A 15,971-nucleotide genomic window follows, 5' to 3' on the forward strand; every position below is an offset into this window, starting at 1 on the left:
CCCTTTATGTGAAGAACTGTAGCCTAGAAAGACACATTCCTTTGATCGAAAAGAGAACTTTTGTTTGTTATAAGGACGAAGATGAGGCCAACAAGCACACCCAAAAATTTTTAATAAGGAGTAATTTGGTGGGGTATGAAAAAGAAGCTCTAAGGGGCATTTTTTATCGATGACACGAGTAGGAAGACGATTGATGAGATATGTGGCTGTAAGAAACGCGTCGTCCCAAAATTTAATAGGTACATGAGCATGAGCTAGAAGGGCTAGGCCAGTTTCAACAATATGACGATGCTTGCGTTCAGCAGACCCATTTTGTTGATGTGTGTGAGGGCACGAAACACGATGACCAATTCCAAGGGAACGAAAAAATGTGTTATGAATTTTCTGATATTCCCCACCCCAATCAGATTGGACCCACTTGATTTTAGTATCTAGGAGGCGCTCAACATGAGCTTGGAATTGCAAAAATATACGAGGAGCTTCTGTACGATCATGCATCAAATAGATCCACGAAAATTTACTGAAATCATCAATGAAACTAATATAATATTTAAAACCCCCAACAGATGGAGGTGCAGGGCCCCAAACATCCGAAAAAATAAGTTCCAAAGGTGACGAAGACCTATGGGAAGAACTAGTATATGGTAATCGATGACTCTTTGCTAACTGACACGCATTACAAACTGACAAAGATGACTCACTAGCAGGACGAGAGGGTGCATAACCTTGAGAACGACCACGACCGCGATCCCTACGCCCACGATTCTTCTGCTGACCACCACGACTAGCATAATTGGCAGAAGATCCAAGATTTAACTGAAGTTCAGCCTGGTGTTGTAGTTGGCGAGCTTCATACGTCATTAGATGTGCAAACACATCATCAAGGGTGAGGGCTTCACTCTTGGTAGTCATTGAGGTGACGAAGGGATCATAGTCAGGGCCAAGACCAGTGAGAAGATACGCGATCACATCATCATCCTGCAAGGCAGAGCCGGCGGCGGCCAGCTCGGTGGCTAGCCCTTTGATCTTGCAAAAATAATTTGCAGTAGATTGATCTCGTTTCTTGGACGTGGCGAGCTCAACACGAATCTGAGTAGTGCGAGCACGAGTTGACGATGAAAACATCCGCTGCAGGGTATCCCACGCCTCCTTGGACGTAGTAGCGGCAACCACATCATGAAGAATCTCCTCAGACATGGAGGAGAGAAGGCCGCTAAGGACTTGTTGATCCTGATCATACCACTGATTATAGGCCGGATTAGAGACCAGCTCAGCACCAGCAGCAGTTGAGGAAGGGATCAGCTTGGCAGGTGCAACATTGGTCCCATCGAGGTAGCCCATAAGCTTCGTACTCCGTAGGTAGGGGAGGAGCTGGGCACGCCATATGATGAAGTTGTTTTTGGTTAGACGAATTGTGACAACATGGTGTAGAGGGATTGGATATTGTTTAAGGCCAAAAGTCGCCATGGTAGTTGAGACGGTGTTGGAGATGGTGGATGGAGAGGAGGAAGAAGACATGTCGAGGAGTTTAAAAAATAAACCTTGGCTCTGATACCATGTTAGATTGAATGGCACGATGACCTATATGGGTCACGACCTCATGTATTTATAGATGCGTATAATGGAGATTACATTCCAAATCTATGATTTGGTAACAAACCATAAAATCATAGATTTGGTAACAAATACCTCAAAATTTCAAAATATATAAAAAATAATAAATATGTTTAGTTTTAGGGGGAAACTTTCCTTCTTCTTCCTTCCCACACGCAACGCCCACGGATCACCACGAACCCCTCCTCAAACGCCACCCACACTCCAGCGACCTGAGAAAGAGAGAGACAGAGAAACACTGGCGAGATCCAGAAGTTCAGAGGCTGAGGAAACGGCACAGATCTGCATCGTTGAGCCTCCAACTAAACCGGTGACATCGCCAGGGTGGGAAACACGTCAAAACCGAGCCTTAGCGGTAAAGAAACCACCGGAAACCATTGTCGGCTTGCAGAGAGAGAAACAGAGGAACCGTCGGGAAAAACGGGCGAGGGAGACGAAACCCGCGAACTCGGATCCGGGTCGGAACAACCCGCGACCCAATCCTCTGCAACCCGATCTACTACCTTCAGCCCGAGTTCCCTGTAGCCCAATGACACTGAACCCCCGCGGCACATATCCAACCCAGCCCAGAACCTGCGAACCGTCTGCAACCCGCGATCGACCCGCCTGCGACACGTGCCTTGATCCAAACTCAGTCTGCACACGCGCCAGCCCCTTATTGCGCCACGTGTCACCATCCAATACAAAAATCCCCTCGGCTCCGGCGTGGCTTCTCGGCACAGGAATCCTCTGTTCCGACCCTCTCTGACCTGTTTTCGATCTCAATTATAGTAAATAAGTTTGCTATAATGCCATATTTCACAATTTCAAGTTGAATTTATGATTATTATTGTGAAATACTAACAAAAACGATGAATGATCTAATAAAGACCGACAATTGGCGATAACGTGGAACGCTTTCGAGAAGCGGGAGCTTACGTTAAATTAATTAGGGAGTATGCCATCTAAGGCCAACCAAATAAGTAGCCCTAGGTTATAAAATGTATGTTGTATGTTTGCATGTGCCGGTGGTTTCATACGTGTCATAAATTATATGTTTAGGCCATTATGGATTAATACGTGAATGTTATGCAATGTGAACGATATGCTGTCTTTAGAGGAATTGATATGATTTGTGATGTTATGTGTTATAACATGCTCGGATTGCATTATGTGACTATTATGATATTTACTGTATGATATGCACGATATGAACTGTTATGTTTAAAAACATGAAAACTAATAAGGAAATCACTGCGAGGGAAGTAAGATTCAGATTACCTTGTCAATCGAATATCTCAAGGCAAGAACACTTGTTTGAGATTCGAATCACTCCACAAGCAAAATCGATTATGTCTAGCTTGAATGATTCTTGTTGATCAAATATCTCAACGCAAGAACACTTGTTTGGAATTCAAATCACTCCACAAGCAAAATTGATCATGTCGAGCTTGAATAATTCTACATGCAACCTAAACTAAATAGAATTGCAAAGAAATTTAGTCATTGGCCGAAGAAAGCATAAATACTTCTTTTACTACATTTTCTAAGTCTTCTTACAAATACAACCTATCTGCCTTTATATCTCAAAATGAAACTATTAAAGGCATTCCAAGAGTTTAACATTCATACTTTATGGTCATAATTAACCTGAGGTAAATGTAACCTAAAGTAAATAAAGTCATAAAATACATTAATGAAATATAATAACTTTAAATCACTCTAAATTGTAATCCATACAAAATTTATAACAATGAAACTTCATTCTTGTACAATGTGGCATAAATTGAAATATCTTTTGATAATGTCAACAACATCTTTTTCGTATCTTCATTGAAATATATTATATGATTGATGTCTCTTGATTCATATCATTCTCCACTTCTTCAATAGGATTCATCCTTGAATCTATTTGTGAAACTTTGCTATAAAAATAAGTGATGAAAAGAGGTAGGAAATTATCATTAACATAGAAAATGGAAGAAATTGGATGCATGAATCTAAATTAGAGACTTCAGGTTCCTTCATATTAAAGGCCATCCATGACACAAGGTATATAGTTAGACACTGACTCGTTCGCCTATAAGGACTGCCACTAAGCCACCCAATGGCTAAGATCGCTTGAGGTGGCAAGATTAAATTTGACAAATATTGTGGTTCCGGACAACATTTGTGAATTTGACAACCTTTAGTTCGAAAAGAGACCCATCCAAACTCAAGAACTGAGCTGTCGGATTCAAAATCAACATCCTAAAATTATTTTGGTAATTTTGGCCAAAATGGACTAAAGAGGGTTAGTAAAGAAGAAAGAGAAAGAAGGAAGAAAAAGGAAAGAAAAGGCAAGGGAGGAGGGAGAGAAATAGTTCAGAAAAATAATTGTCGGAGTCTCCTGATCCACCCCATTAGAGTCCTTTTCCTATCACAACCCCTTCATAGAAATTACTAAAAAAGATGAGAAGAAAAAATTTGGACTTTGGACTTTTAGATCGTCCAAATCTTTAAATTGGATTATGGAATTAGAGTTGTTAAGAGAATTGAGCAATTGTTCTACAAGAAAAATTTCAGCAAGGCTTGGAATAAAATTCGAAGGACGAACTTAAGTAATTATTTTAAGGAGAACGCCGGCTAAGGTCAACTAAGTAAGTGGTTTTACTATTGGTTCAGTTAGAACTTGTATGCTGTATGATGACACGTGCCACGTGACTTTGCAGATGTCATACGCTTGTTTTATGTGAAAGGTTATTAAATGATATGTTTACAATATGATATGTGAATGTTATGATATATGTTATAATGTAATATACTTCACGATATGATGCATGTTCTGACATAATATATGAAATGTTATGTGCATAGTATAATACGATATGTTTATGATATGACACATGTTTGACACGATGAGATATATGATATGATTGACATGATTACCGTATTACCTAGAATTCTTGAGTTTCTGTGATGGAGGACCTTGGTCCCTTGTCCTTGAGTAGTACCTAGCATTCTTCTTACTTTTGTAGTTATAGAGCTTGTGTAGTATTGTTTTTGATTCTCAATCTTGTAAGTTTCTATGGTTCATAATTCCTTGAGGCATAAGTTGTAACATGCATTCGTAATCATATGAACCCATCATAATAACTAGGATGAGTTGTTCTAGAAAGTCATAGATTCATAATGAATTCTTTAGAGGGTTCTAGAAGGGTCTTGAATCTTTAGGTGTTTCCTTTAGGCATTTTATAGGTTCTATCTTGGTTTAGGTTCCAAACTTGCCCAATAAACTTGAAATCTCAAACATATCTTTATGTCGGTAAGAATAGACCTTATGGAATTAACAAATCATTTGGAGCAGGTATAGACCTTGAATTATCATAAGTAGTCATAGGGGCATTTTGGTCATTTTCCCCCCTAATTCTTGGTTTTGCTAATTAACGAGTATCAATGGCTTTCAAACTTCACCACATCATCAAAAATCATAAAATAAGATCTACTTCAGAGTTTCATAGAGTTTGGAGGTCATCTAGGTCATGAACCGGAGGTAAATATCCTTAGGGGCATTATGGTCATTTTGCACCATATCTTTGTTTACCTACTTATCATTATCCAATGACCACCGAATTTAATTTACAACCTCAACATACTATAATATGCTCAGCATTAAAATTTCATAGGTAGCGGAGTTCATCTTGTTGATAATTTTAACGTTACTTAAATCTCAAGCAATTTGATCGGTTTAAGGCCTTAACTCACGGTTCTTTGAGATTTTCTTTCATATATCCTTAATTCATAACTGGTTTAGGGTTCATATGAAAAGACAAGTCATTCCTACAAGTATTTCTTAAGAAAAGTCCAAAGTGGGTACTTACCTCGTCATCGACGTTCGGAACCTCCGCTCTTGAGCTTCCGATATCCGAATTATTCCAAATTTCCTTTATTAGATTCACATTTGAGTCTAGTTTCAGAAACCATATAAAATTCATGAGAACCGGCTTGTAAGGAGTCCAAATTGATTAAAAAGTGTAGAAAGGTCGTCATATGGCTAACTTTGACTTTTATTACTCAAAGTTTGACCTTTGACTTTGGACTTCATCTTCTTCCTTGGTTGCTGGAAAAATCACGATTTTCCCTTATCTATATAGACCTCTAATGGATTCGATATCTTCACGAAACCTTTAGATGAAGTTTCAAGGAAGAAGTAGAGACTAAGTTCATACCTTTTTGTGGTCTTTAGCTCAAGTTTTAACCTTTAAAGTTCGCCGAAAAACATGTTCCTTGCCGAAATAAATCTAGAAACTTTTTGTTGGGCAGTCGATTCTAGAGGTTTTCAAGGCTCAATTCTTTCACGAAACATGTTGGAAATCCCATATGGAATGTGTAGGAGTTGGTAGGATGGAAAATGATTAATCACAACCCTCGAATTTAGAAGAAATCCGACGAAGAAAAACCCATAATCTAAAAACTTCAAACTCGAGTTTTAAGAATTCTCGTCATTGGATTCTTGTCTTAAAACATTGCCCAAAACTTCCTATTTATAGATCAAACTTTCACCATCATTGATTGTTCCAGAATCTCCTTTTTTATTTTAAGCGTTTCTTAAATTTGCGTCGGAAATATCTACTCTGATGAGGGTGCTCCTCGACATTGAGCTTGAATATCAATCGTTGAATCTAAAGAATGTCGGGTCTTTTTAAACATATCCAAATTTTGGTTCGATCCAACAGTTGGATGTGATGATACAATTGATTTTCTTTTGCTCGATATTTTTGGAACCAATTCTGGTAGTAGACTTTTTTTTTTTGGAACCAATTCTGGTAGTAGACTTTTTTTTAATGGCAGTTTTCTAATGAGTAGGAAGTGTAGGGGTATTTTGGTAATTTATCACATTTCAAATATATATATATATATATATATATATATTTTTTTTTTTTCAAAAACTCCATCATTCTTCTAAAAATCCTTCATTCATTTTTTTTTGGGTGGTTGAGCATCTTGAAATTAAGGAATTAAAAATTTGGAAAAAATCCTTGATACTTAGAAAAATGATTTTTTTTTTTCACTTGTTTTTTCCTTTCCAATCATTGTCCAAAAGCCTTTTTAACTCTTAAAATTACCTCTTAGGGTATAGAAATGACTTACAAAACTTGTCTTTATTTAATTCTCTTCATTTCTTTTCTTGGATCCTTTGGATCTTACATGGGTGACTTATTCTCATGTAAGATAATTTCTTTCATTTTAGGGGTTACATAACCATAAAAAAATTAAAAAATCAATTTTTGTTGGATGCTTTATATGCATGCATAGAAAAACCAACCCTAAGTGGCTAGTTTTGGTACCACCTGTGCCTAGGAAGATTAAATAGTTGTGAGAATAATGACATTAGTTGATGGAATATTTGGATTGTTCTTTGTATGTTGTGTTGTACTATTTTAATACTGCTGGTACGTAATTATGTTGATACGGTGGATGAAAATTTGTATATCTTCACTTCAAGTATTTGATGGATGTTATCACCCTTTAAACATGTGTGGATGTATGCATGACTATTTGTACAATAGTTCCTCGTGATTGAATGTGTCATTCTTCCTATAGAGAAGGAAATAGTATGAACAATTTAAGACTAAAGTGAGTGCGTCAGTTTAGCTAGACTATGACCTAAGATGGAACGACTCCAATAGTTCGAGCGTGATAGAATCGTGAGAGACGATTAGAGGGTGAAGACAAGTGCTCTTTACCAGTTGAGACTCAGATAGTCAGAATTAAGAAACCTAGATATGTGGATCTTTGTCAAGACCGTTAAACCACCCTAGAGACTTGGAAGACCATCTCGACGATCCTAGAGAAAAAAGAGGTGCCCTATAGGCCGATAGTAGTAGATTCAGTGTCTACAGAGCTTCCACTTCCCTTTCCACTCTAGTACAGTACCATTGAACTAGGCATGATGTCGGTTAGGGATGTGTGACTTGAGAGAGAGACTTTCACTAGATTACCCTACGCAGTGGATCCGTCCTGTGAGAGGATGTTGATCATGCGAGTAGTCAGCAAAGCTGGCATGTATAGAAGGTCAAGCAACTAACCTTGGGCGACTCCTAGGCTATGGAATGGGTTCATCAGTTACCTCCCAAGGATGACGAGCAGACTAGTTGATAAGGAACCACCAAAAGGGAAGTAAGATTCAGATTACCTTATTGATTGAATATCTTAAGGCAAGAACACTTGTTTGAGATTCGAATCACTCCACAAGCAAGATCGACCATGTCAAGCTTGAATGATTTTGAACATGTAATCTAAATTACGTAGAATTGCAAGAAACTTAGGCCTTGGCTATAGAGAAGCAAAAATGTTCTTTTTACTACATTTTCAAAGGGCTAAGTTTCTTTACAATTCTATGTAGTTTAGATTGAATGTTTATAATCATTCAAGCTTGACATGATTGATCTGGCTTGTGGAGTGATTCAAATCTCAAACAAATGTTCTTTGTCGGGCTTTATGTTCTAAAACTCATAGTTTGTAAACAAAAACATATTCTATTTTCAATAAAGTTATTATTGATGTTTATTCAGTAAAGATTGTTATTGAATAAAGTGAATTTTACAATTATTAAATCCAATAAACTAAGAACACTCTGGCTTTAGTATGATTACTTGAACTATATGTAGAGACATAAGAGTGGATCAAGTTCAAGTATATAGTCAAAATGATCTATAGTACATGGATAAGGTTGAGTACCTTATTTTGGGGACACTATGGATGCGGCCCACTTTTGTATATGATATAAACAATACTATCACTAAATTGTAGATGCAGAGACATGTGAGTGGGGGCGTCCTATGCAATGAGTATTGCATAAGATCAAACCATGAAGAAAATCACTCTCACTTTATAATGTCATTTACTGTTGAGATTGATTTTTTCATTCGATGACCTAGGTAACTCGATCTTAATCCTGAGCTAACCATAAACTCCTATTTATTCAGAATTATTCTTAGATTTGCATGGGTGAGAGCAGCTCGAGTTTACCAACTCAATAAACTTCCCATTTCAGGGGTAAGACTTGGTGAGTAATTGGGGACATAGAGTGCAAGATGAAATTCACTCCTACCCACTTTTAGGGATAGTAGAGAGGTTGTTTCCTTAAGTACTGACTCCAGGTCATGAACAAGGGGCCCCACCCTCTCATTGGCCTAAGAGAGATTCGGTTTACTGGTTGGACCACAAACCAATTGTTCATTAGAGGATCAGTGGGACACAAGGAACAAGAAGTAACTTCAGGGGTAAAACAGTAAATTTACCCAGCTCTAGTTACGAACAACCTGTGAAGGATCGACTTACTAATCATGGTTATATCAAATTGACAGAAATATATCTATAGTGAGGGGAGTACAACTACTAGGCTATAGTGGAGTGTCCTAGTAGTTAACGAATGTTGGTTAACAAGGTTAATGAGTTTAGCCGGTTAATCTCGAATCGTTAGAGCCCTGATCTATAGGTCCATTAGGTCCCCCTGCTAGCTCATATCGGACTAAACCATAGAACAGTGTGACGAGTGAGTTCGAAGTGTTCGAATTCGAATTAGAGAATATGCGCTAAATATATACGATACATTTAACCGTATTTTTGTTTTATTTACGAATTAAACAAAAAGGGAGAATTGAAGTTTAAATAAGATTTAAATATTTTAATCAATATATGTCGGAATTGATTGGAATTGGCATTTGAATTAATTAAATTGTTTACATTTAATATTACTTTCATTTGAAATTAATTGTTGAATTAAAATGAAGAAAGTCAAAATGAGACTTCACTTCATGGAAAAATCCACGTTTAAGTGAATTTTGAGTGTCAATTAGGTTTAACCAAATTTGCATGTTTTCCAAATAAATCCCACAACTTTGAGTGGAATTTTGAATGTCAAAATTTGGTAATATCACATTTGCATGAACTAACATGCAAAAATGATTCTATAAATAGAGTGATCAAGGTACATGTAGAGTCTTCTTGTAAAAACTTTGAGAAAATCCCTTACAAACTCTCTCTTCACATATACTAAATCCTTTTCAAGTTTAGTCTCTCACCGGATTCCACAATCCCATTCTAAGGCCGGAGAATAGGAGGGAAGACACTAGTGGTGGTTCGAAATCGGTTCGTGAGGAAAAAGGAATTTGAACTACAAAAGGTTAGTACTCAAACTCCTTGAATTTTAATGCTTAAGAACATGCTAGCTAATTTACTATAATTGATGTACTTAGAGTGCTTAAGATCCAAATTGCTTCCGCATGTGTTATAACCACACCATCATTCTTACCTTGAGATATTTTGGAATTGACCTATAACGTTGATAAAACAAAGAGTGAGCAGGAACAAAATCATTGTTGGGTGTTGGTTGTCGATCGTACGTGTCAAAATCATTGAATTGGAACATTCCTTACAACAATGTTGAAAAATATCGATCGTAACTCAGTTTTTCGCGCTTGTGTTTCAGACGACCCAATTAGTGGTGCAGACTCTTTTTCTTTGAAATTCAAGTCGAAGATATTGAAAAGACAAAACAACCTTTCGAAACTACCCTAGAATGCGAGCAAAAAATCGTCGATGATACCCCGACATCAGTCGAACAAAAATTGGTCGAGAGCAAACTATTTTTGAAGTAGGTTACCCATCATAAATGTTGAAATTATCGATTTGGGACATTCCTTACAACAATGTTGAAAAATATTGACTGTGACTTAGTTTTTTGCATACGAGCTTCAAATGGCCCTATTAAGGTTTTCATTTTAAGCACGTACCTACAATGCTCTAGGCTCTTTTTCCTTAAAATTCAAGCCCTACTACTTCTTTCTAAGGGAATATTGAGATCTTAGAAAGAGAAAGCACCCTTTCAAAAACTCTCTAGAACATGAGCGAAGAGTCGTCGATGGTACCCCACATCGATTGAACAAAAATTGTCCAAGTGCGAAACCATTTTGGTGTTCTGTTGCCGATCATTCGTGTCGAAATCAATAAATTAGAACATTCATCACAAAAATGTCAAAAAGTATCGAACGTGACTCAATTTTTTCGCGCATGTGCTTCAAACTATCCAATTAGGATTTCTAAATTAGGATTTCGATTTTAAGTTTGTACATACAGTGTTGTACCTAATTTTTCTTTGAAACTCAAGTCATAGAAGAATTTTCTAAGGAATATTTAGATATTGAAAAAAGAAAGCAAGCTTTTGGAATTGCCCTAGAACCTGAGCGAGAAGTCACCAATGGTACCCCAACTTCAGTCAAACAAAAATTTCCTAGAAGTGAAACCATTTTTTAAGTTGGTTGCCAACCTTAAGTGTGGAAATCATCAAATTTGAAAATTTCTTACAACATCGAAAAATATCGGCTACAACTCAGTTTTTTCGCATGCATGCTTCTAACAACCTGGTTAAGGTTTCTAAATTAAGTTTTTGGTTCTAATCCTGTAGGTACAGTATTTAAGTTTTTGGTTCTAATCCTGTATGTACAGTATTGTAAGCTATTTTTATTTTTCAAAATGTAAGTTCGAGTACTGTTTTCTATGGGAACATTGAGATATTGGAGAGAGAATTTGCCTTTGAAACTATTTTAGAATGCGAGCGAAAAGTCGCTAGTCAAACAAAAATAGGCTCGAGGAGAGTAACCATTTTTGGGTGGTAGTTGTTGACCATATGTGTTGAAAATCATCGATATGGAACATTCATCACAATAATATCAAACAGATATCGACCGTGACTCAATTTTTTTTAGTGCGTGCTTACAAATGACCTAATTGAAGTTTTGGTTTAAAGCTTGTTTGTGCAGTAGGGTTGGCTCTTTTTCTTTGAAATTCAAGTCTCATTATTGTTTCCTAAGGAAATACTTGAGATATTGGAAATAGAAAAATATCTTTAGGAACTACACTAGAACACGATTGAAATGGTACCCCAACGCAGTCAAACAAAAATTGGTCAAGGGCGAAACTATTTTTGGGTGTTGGTTGTCGACCATATGTGTATCACAACAATGTCAAAAAATAACGATCATGACTATATTTTTTCGCTAGCATGCTTCAAGTAGCCCTATTAGGATTACAATTTTAAGCCCGTACGTACGATGCTATAGGCTCTTTTTCCTCAAGATTCAAGTCTCATTATTATTTCCTAAGGGAATATTGAGATATTGGAAAGAAAAAGCAACTTTTCAGAATTGTCCCAAAATGTGAGAGAAAATCCATCCGTGGTAACCTAACATTGGCCGAACATAAATTAGTCGAGAGATGAGACTATTTTTGGATGTTGGTTACCGACCATACATGTCAAAACTATGGAATATGAACATTCTTCACAATAATGACTAAAAATATCGACCATGACTCTGTTTTTTTTTTTTTTTTTTTTTTTTTGTTCGTGCTTCAAACAGCTCAATTAGGGTTTCCAAACTAGGGTTTCGTTTTTAAGCCCATACGTACATGTTGTAGGTCTTTTTCTTTGAAATTCAAAGTTATAGTGTTTATTGTAAGCTGTTTTTCTTTGAAATTCAAGTCCCACTACTTCCTAACGAAATCTTGAGATTTTCGAAGAGAACAAAGTCTTTTAAAATTGCCTTAGAACGAGAGCAAAAAGTCACCGATAGTACCCCGACATCGATCAAATAAAAATTGGTCGGGAGTAAAACTAATTTTGGATTATCTGTTGCCTGTTAGGAACATAGAGAGAAAACTGGAAAGATCTGATAAATTGGAACAAATCTCACATCAATGAAATGGGCTATTATATAGTATTACAGAATATATCGAAAACAAATCAAATCCACTAAATTTGTATGACTAAATCAAATCTAATTCAAATAACTAAATCAAATCTAAATCAATCCTAACCATTCCTCCTTTAAACGGAACACAAATAGTAATCAGTTTATATCTACGTCAGAACAGACTCCCAATAGTCTCCATGCGCGCAACAGGTGTAAATACTTCAGTATAGTCTACCCCATGCTGTTGAGTATAAATACTTCAGTATAGTCTACCCCATGCTGTTGAGTATACCCCTTTGCTACAAGCCTAGCCTTGTATTTGTCGACTTCCCCATTTTCATTGAATTTCGTCTTATAAATCCATTTTACTCCAACCTTCTTTCCGCCCTCAGGTAACAACATCAATTTCCATGTGTCATTTCTGTTTATTGCTTCCACTTCCAAATCTATGACTTGCCTCCATTTCTCACTCTTCAATGCGTCTTCAAAGTTTACAGGATCAGTAGTGGTAGACATGGCCATGTGAGTTTCATTATCTTCTTCAAAAAGATCTCTCCTTTTGCATAGTCTCTCATCCAGACTGGTGGTCTCCTATTCCTCCCCTTATTCGAGCTAGGAGCGTTTGCTTCAACCGGAGAAGGAGAGCTTGCTTCAGCAGAAGAGCCAGAGGAAATATTTTCCTCTATAGTATTTTCCTCTACAGCTTCTATATTAGATTCGCTCCCTTCTTCGTTTTCATCAAACACATATCACCTCATTCCAAATCGCACATAATGGATTCTTCATAGGTCTTATCCCAGTCCCAACTCTTATCTTCCTCGAATACAACATCCCTACTTATTATGATCCTTTGTGAAGTTGGATCATAGAGTCTGTAAGTGTTTGACTCTTCACTAACTCCCAGCAAAACACAACTCAAACTCTTATCATCCAGCTTAGTTCTTTTACGGTCAAACACATGAACATGAGATATACATCCAAAAACTCTAAAATACTTAACTAAAGGTTCTTCAATCCAAGCTTGGAGTTTTATTTTTTACAGCCAATGTTGGACTTCGATTCAGTACATGCACAATCGAGTTAATTGCTTCAGGCCAAAAACTTTTCAGAATTTTCTTTTCTGAAATCATATACGAACCATATTCATAATAGTTCTATTTTTCCATTCCGCAACTCCGTTCTATTGTGGCGTGTATGCAGCTATCAGTTGTCTTTGTATACATTTACATCACAAAAATTGGTGAATTCTTGTGATGTAAACTCTTCTCCTCGATCAGTTCGTAAGGCTTTAATAAATGAGTTTGTTTCCTTCCGAACATGAATCTTAAAGTTTTTAAATACAGCAAAGGCTTCTGATTTTTCTATTAAGAAATAAACCCATGTTTTTCCGTTGAAGTCATATGTGAAAGTAATCAAGTGCCTTTTCTTGCTGTTTGAGATGGATTTGATTGGTCCACAAATATCAGCATGCACCAATTGGAGAATTTTTGAAGCTCGCCATGTGCTCATTTTTTTGACAACGAGTGCCTTTGTTGCTTACCCACCAAACAATTTTTACGCAGTTTCAATGGAGACTTGAGCTGTGGTAAACCATCCACCATCTTCTTTCGCTAGAGATTCTTTAATCCCTTAAAGCCCAAATGTTCATATCTACAGTGCCAAAGTTTTTCAATATCTTATGTGATTGTATTGATACAAGCGGATGCTATAGGCTGAGATATAGCATGTAGTACGAACATTCGATTCGAGGACATCTTTGTCTTCATGATTAAGCCTCTCTCAGGATGAAACACACCTTGCACGTTCCATTTTTAGACAAAAAGGTAAGCCCCTTTGCTTGCAATTTATCCATACTCAACAAATTGTTCCTCAACTCTAGCACATAGAACACTTCTGTGATTATCATTATGATTCCATTCACTTGCAGTCGTACATTACCCTTTCCGGTTACAACCATGCTTGAGTTGTTGCCCAGCTTCACTGAATCTCTGAAACTTCCATCAAAATCTGAAAAATATTCCTTCTTCTCACACATATGATTGCTACATCCCGAGTCAAGGAACCACATATCTTCTCTATTGGCCTTATTCATTTTCACGTAAGCCATCAGCGACATCTCTTCTTGAGTCTCTGCATAGTTTGTCTCCTCCTCCTTGCTTTGACATTCCCATTGAAAATGTCCTAGCTTGTGACAATTATAGCACTCCACTATGGCCTTGTTGAAGGTTTGTCTGCCTCGTCCCCTTCCTCTGCCTCTAAAGCTTCCACGAACTTGACTCCTTCCTCCAGATTGTTCACCATGACTGAACTTCAAAGTGTGTTCTTCTTCAACATGAGAACTCATGCGTTGTTCATGCACAAGCAGACTGCTTTGCAACTCATCAATGGTTAAGATGGTTATATCCTTGGACTCCTCAATCGAACAAACAATATAATCAAACTTGGGAGTCATAGATCTCAGAATCTTTTCAACTACTTCAACATCTCCTTTGTTCTCACCATTTATTTTCATCTTATTGGCTATGCTAAGGGTCCGAGCAAAATACTCATTTACCGATTCTCTTGCCTTCATGTGAAGCATTTCAAACTCCTTCCGAAGAGCTTGCAAATGTGCACGCTTTACTCGTGTCGAATCTTGATATTTCTGCTTCATAGAATCCCATATGTTCTTTGCAGTATCCTTGTTGAGGATTGTCTCCAAGATCGAACGATCTAATGCTTGAAATAGATAATTCTTTACTTTCAAACCTTTCAACTTCTGATCTTCAATGTGCTTCTTCTAAACATCTGTGAAAACGATGTCTTCTGTTGCTGCAGAAATCCCATTCTCCACCAAATCCCAGTACTCCTCTGAACGCAAAAAGTTTTCCATGAGCATCGCCCAATGATCATAGTACACATTAAATTTCGGAATTGTAGGCTGCACAAATAGACTCTCCACCGACGTACTTTTATTATGACACACGTAGAAGAGTGCTGCTTCTAATTTTAATTAGTTTAGGGCATGACTCTTATACAACAATGTTAGTAATAGAGAGAGAAAACTGGAAAGATGTGATAAATTGGAAGAAATCTCACATCCTATCGAAGAATGAAATGGGCTATTATATAGTATTAAGAATACATCGAAAACAAATCAAATCCACTGAATCTGGTATGACTAAATCAAATCTAATTCAAATAACTAAAACAAATCTAATCCAAATAACTAAATCAAATCTAAATCAATCCTAAGACCATAAGTGCCGTAATTAATTTTCTTTTTAGTCATATATTACTCTATCACGATTGAGCTTTATTACAATTTGATAATGTTTTCCAAAGAATAGGCGCAATACATGGTTTATGAGATCACTTTTCTCTTCAGGAATAACCGAAAAATTGTCTACTATTTATGTGTAGAAATATATGTTTAAGATGTGTCTATTGCTGAAGAACTTTCCCTGGTACACATGGACGTGACTTGTCTAGAATTAATTGGTCAAGTCACTCGATTGCCTTGTTCAAGAAAAGGAAAATTTTGATAGGACCTCTTGTTTCAATAAGAAATGGAGATAAAGGTTGATGGAAAGTTTATTACTAATTGTATTGATTGATGTTTTGATTATTTATAATAAATTTTAAATTTGTGATTGGATCATTACT

At 36.8% G+C, this 15,971-nt stretch overlaps 1 non-coding gene across 1 annotated transcript; it reads right to left on the minus strand.

Moving 5' to 3' along the window:
• Nucleotides 1-847: 847 nt before the first annotated feature.
• Nucleotides 848-987, minus strand: LOC147794799 (small nucleolar RNA Z247). Its single transcript, XR_015413632.1, has one exon. It is a non-coding gene; the product is annotated as a small nucleolar RNA Z247 (small nucleolar RNA).
• Between the last annotated feature and the right edge of the window lie 14,984 nt (nt 988-15,971).

The sequence above is a fragment of the Cucurbita pepo genome, chromosome 1 (assembly GCF_057944985.1).
Source record: "Cucurbita pepo subsp. pepo isolate OVF chromosome 1, ASM5794498v1, whole genome shotgun sequence".
In the NCBI taxonomy this organism is placed as follows: Eukaryota; Viridiplantae; Streptophyta; class Magnoliopsida; order Cucurbitales; family Cucurbitaceae; genus Cucurbita; species Cucurbita pepo.